At 54.3% G+C, this 5,000-nt stretch overlaps 1 non-coding gene across 1 annotated transcript in view; it reads right to left on the reverse strand.

Annotated features, from left to right (window-relative positions):
* The window catches only part of LOC126196868 (small subunit ribosomal RNA), a 1,909-nt gene extending 173 nt beyond the window's left edge, over nt 1-1,736 (reverse strand). Inside the window, exon 1 of the ribosomal RNA XR_007539298.1 lies at nt 1-1,736. This exon is cut by the window's left edge and continues 173 nt beyond it. This is a non-coding gene — a ribosomal RNA (small subunit ribosomal RNA).
* Between the last annotated feature and the right edge of the window lie 3,264 nt (nt 1,737-5,000).

Raw genomic sequence — 5,000 nt, forward strand, 5'->3', positions numbered from 1 at the left:
ACAAAGGGCAGGGACGTAATCAACGCGAGCTTATGACTCGCGCTTACTGGGAATTCCTCGTTCATGGGGAACAATTGCAAGCCCCAATCCCTAGCACGAAGGAGGTTCAGCGGGTTACCCCGACCTTTCGGCCTAGGAAGACACGCTGATTCCTTCAGTGTAGCGCGCGTGCGGCCCAGAACATCTAAGGGCATCACAGACCTGTTATTGCTCAATCTCGTGCGGCTAGAAGCCGCCTGTCCCTCTAAGAAGAAAAGTAATCGCTGACAGCACGAAGGATGTCACGCGACTAGTTAGCAGGCTAGAGTCTCGTTCGTTATCGGAATTAACCAGACAAATCGCTCCACCAACTAAGAACGGCCATGCACCACCACCCACCGAATCAAGAAAGAGCTATCAATCTGTCAATCCTTCCGGTGTCCGGGCCTGGTGAGGTTTCCCGTGTTGAGTCAAATTAAGCCGCAGGCTCCACTCCTGGTGGTGCCCTTCCGTCAATTCCTTTAAGTTTCAGCTTTGCAACCATACTTCCCCCGGAACCCAAAAGCTTTGGTTTCCCGGAGGCTGCCCGCCGAGTCATCGGAGGAACTGCGGCGGATCGCTGGCTGGCATCGTTTATGGTTAGAACTAGGGCGGTATCTGATCGCCTTCGAACCTCTAACTTTCGTTCTTGATTAATGAAAACATACTTGGCAAATGCTTTCGCTTCTGTTCGTCTTGCGACGATCCAAGAATTTCACCTCTAACGTCGCAATACGAATGCCCCCGCCTGTCCCTATTAATCATTACCTCGGGTTCCGAAAACCAACAAAATAGAACCGAGGTCCTATTCCATTATTCCATGCACACAGTATTCAGGCGGGCTTGCCTGCTTTAAGCACTCTAATTTGTTCAAAGTAAACGTGCCGGCCCACCGAGACACTCAATAAAGAGCACCCTGGTAGGATTTCAACGGGGTCCGCCTCGGGACGCACGAGCACGCACGAGGCGGTCGCACGCCTTCGGCTCGCCCCACCGGCAGGACGTCCCACGATACATGCCAGTTAAACACCGACGGGCGGTGAACCAACAGCGTGGGACACAAATCCAACTACGAGCTTTTTAACCGCAACAACTTTAATATACGCTATTGGAGCTGGAATTACCGCGGCTGCTGGCACCAGACTTGCCCTCCAATAGATACTCGTTAAAGGATTTAAAGTGTACTCATTCCGATTACGGGGCCTCGGATGAGTCCCGTATCGTTATTTTTCGTCACTACCTCCCCGTGCCGGGAGTGGGTAATTTGCGCGCCTGCTGCCTTCCTTGGATGTGGTAGCCGTTTCTCAGGCTCCCTCTCCGGAATCGAACCCTGATTCCCCGTTACCCGTTACAACCATGGTAGGCGCAGAACCTACCATCGACAGTTGATAAGGCAGACATTTGAAAGATGCGTCGCCGGTACGAAGACCGTGCGATCAGCCCAAAGTTATTCAGAGTCACCAAGGCAAACGGACCGGACGAGCCGACCGATTGGTTTTGATCTAATAAAAGCGTCCCTTCCATCTCTGGTCGGGACTCTGTTTGCATGTATTAGCTCTAGAATTACCACAGTTATCCAAGTAACGTGGGTACGATCTAAGGAACCATAACTGATTTAATGAGCCATTCGCGGTTTCACCTTAATGCGGCTTGTACTGAGACATGCATGGCTTAATCTTTGAGACAAGCATATGACTACTGGCAGGATCAACCAGGGAGCTGCGTCAACTAGAGCTGAGCAGCCGGCCGCCCGGGAGTGTGTCCCGGAGGCCCGCGCGAACACGCAAGCGTCCGCTCAATTATTCTGCAAACAGGAGGAGGCTGGGCTCCCCTGCACGATACACCTCGAAACCCTCTCAGGTCCCGGCGGCGCGCAGCGCCGTCCTAAGTACTTGGTCGGGTTCGAGAGAGGCGCAATCGCCCGGAGATAGGCGAGTAGACGCTTTCAGTGCGACCACCCGTGCTCCCAACTGAGCTTGCCGCTGCCGACAGAGGCCCGGGAGCGTGCTGTCGTGGTGTTGCCGGCGGGAGACAACACGCGGCCACAAACAGTGACCGGGCAGCTCCAACGCCAGCGCCACAGAGGGGCAGAGCCCCACTTGGGTGCCAAAGCGAACTCTCCCAGCACAGCGCACGCGCCAACACATCCGCACAGCTGCGATACAAACCACCTGCGAGAACCGCGGGGGCGACCGAGCAGCAGACGGCGTCGCGGCGCCGAGTGCCGGGCGGCGGCGCATCCTCAACGCACACAGTCCTCAATCGGACCAGCACACTGCAGATGTCCACCGCGCTTCGCACCGGGCCCGGGAGGACCCACTTTGGCCGCACGGCGCCGCGCGCTGGGTGCGCCGGCACGCAGATGCGCCGCCTGCCGCGTCCGTCAGCCGGCGCGCCTGCCACTGGGCGCCCCCACCAGCCGGCTGCCGCGCGTGCGCCCACGCAGCGCGCGGCCAGCACGCCGGGCGCCCCCCCCTCACCGGCCGGGGACGGTCCCACCCAGCCACCGCCGCGTATCGCTTCATACCCACATGCCCACTCACGTTCGTGGGTATGACGGGTGTCGCTGAAGCAACCGGTTAATACCTGTACCGATCGTCGATATCAACGATTCACCTCCAGCGCGAACAACCGCGCAACAACGGATTTCCAGTTCATTTGCGTAACTTGGGCAGCAAACGTAGACGTCCATCTACATTTGCGAATTCAATGGGTCTTGCATGCCTGGATGTTATGAGTCACGACACGCCACATCAATCCACATACATGCTGCGACGTATGCACGAGAGAACACGTGGAAGGTGGCCCGCGTACGTATGCCGATGCCATTGCACAGCTGCGAAGCTCATTGAACACGCAAACTCCTGACTGACGAACTAGAGGCGACAGGGGAGGGGGGGGGGCGATATACGTCTTATAGCAGTACACATTACAGTGGATAGCGGGACCATGTGGAACGTACGCAACACTCGCTAGATGTTGTGAGGGTACGCACCGTAACATGAGTCAATACGCAGGACACCAGAGTGTGTGCGCAGCGAACTATGTTGAGAGGGTTGCGATTAGGCAACGCTACACGAATTTCTAGATTCATATAACAAACAATTACAGGGCACGTTAAGGCGCAACGTGGGTTAGGTTAGGGCCCAACGTAGGTTAGGTTAGGGCCCAACGTAGGTTAGGTTAGGGCCAAACGTAGGTTAGGTTAGGGCCCAACGTAGGTTAGGTTAGGGCCCAACGTAGGTTAGGTTAGGGCCCAACGTAGGTTAGGTTAGGGCCCAACTTAGGTTAGGTTAGGGCCCAACTTAGGTTAGGTTAGGGCCCAACTTAGGTTAGGTTAGGGCCCAACTTAGGTGAGGTTAGGGCCCAACTTAGGTGAGGTTAGGGCCGAACTTAGGTGAGGTTAGGGCCCAACTTAGGTGAGGTTAGGGCCCAACTTAGGTGAGGTTAGGGCCCAACTTAGGTGAGGTTAGGGCCCAACTTAGGTTAGGTTAGGGCCCAACTTAGGTTAGGTTAGGGCCCAACTTAGGTTAGGTTAGGGCCCAACTTAGGTTAGGTTAGGGCCCAACTTAGGTTAGGTTAGGGCCCAACTTAGGTTAGGTTAGGGCCCAACTTAGGTTAGGTTAGGGCCCAACTTAGGTTAGGTTAGGGCCCAACTTAGGTTAGGTTAGGGCGCAACATAGGTTAGGTTAGGGCGCAACATAGGTTAGGTTAAGGCGCAACATAGGTTAGGTTAAGGCGCAACATAGGTTAGGTTAAGGCGCAACATAGGTTAGGTTAAGGCGCAACATAGGTTAGGTTAAGGCGCAACATAGGTTAGGTTAAGGCGCAACATAGGTTAGGTTAAGGCGCAACATAGGTTAGGTTAAGGCGCAACATAGGTTAGGTTAAGGCGCAACATAGGTTAGGTTAAGGCGCAACATAGGTTAGGTTAAGGTGCAACATAGGTTAGGTTAAGGGATGGTGTATGAGGGGGGAGGGGACGAGGTTCGTTCATAGTGATGATGGTAAGTGGACGCCTGAGGCACCCTGAGATGTGTCACGTCTGGATGCACCTTTCTCTCAGGGGAGGTGGTGCGCCGGTTGCGTGGGTGTGGCAAGGGAGTGGCAGGCCTGTGTCTTTCATTCCTGCCATTGCTTATATGCTGTGAGACAAGGCAGTGTGGTGGTGTTGGTTGCACCCCTGTGTAGGACATGTGTGGGTGTTTGTGGGTTATCTGAGTAATGATGGTTGTTGGAAGAGTGAGATATTCTGTTTTTGGGGTGGACCTCCTGGTTTTGTTATCATAGTGTGAATGGTGTAATGTGGCGGAGAGGATGCACTGGATGTTGTTCCATGCTGGTGCTTAGATATTTTGTCTGTGTCTGTTACAGCCAGAGAGTAGTGTGTGATAGAGTGTCTGGGTGACGTGTAGTTCGCATGTGTGCACAGACTGTCAGCATGTATAGGGACTGTTGTATGTCGTATGCCATCTATATTCCGATGGCTCTGCATCTATTAGTAATCAGCGCCATGTATCAGTTTAATCTGGTTGCGGTCACGCGGTGTTCTATCTCTGTACAGTAGTAGAGGTGCGACTGCATTACGTAGCTACCCCTTGCGGCAGCTTTCCCCGGTGTATGGCATACGATTATCGGCAATCAGTCGATTAGTGACAACTGGTCGTGTGACAACGTCACATGTCTGCGGGTGGGATACGCTACACCCTGCCTGTGGGTCAGGGCTCAGGAAAGCTCTCCTGACACTGAGCGCTCGGACCGTCATTACCCGTCTGAGTAATATATTGCGGAGCGCTTTTAGCCATTGCCCAGAGTCTTTGCGACTGCGAGTGCAACGCCCATGGGGATCGACATGGTTGGGGCGCTTTCTAGCTGATCGCTCGGCATCGGAATCCGTACTGTGAGCAACGCAATCGCGCACAGACTTAGAGCATGTGTGGGGACAGCGGGAATTTCGCATCTTGGATAAAACTCTTCATGAA

Source organism: Schistocerca nitens, chromosome 7 (genome assembly GCF_023898315.1).
Source record: "Schistocerca nitens isolate TAMUIC-IGC-003100 chromosome 7, iqSchNite1.1, whole genome shotgun sequence".
Taxonomy (NCBI): Eukaryota; Metazoa; Arthropoda; class Insecta; order Orthoptera; family Acrididae; genus Schistocerca; species Schistocerca nitens.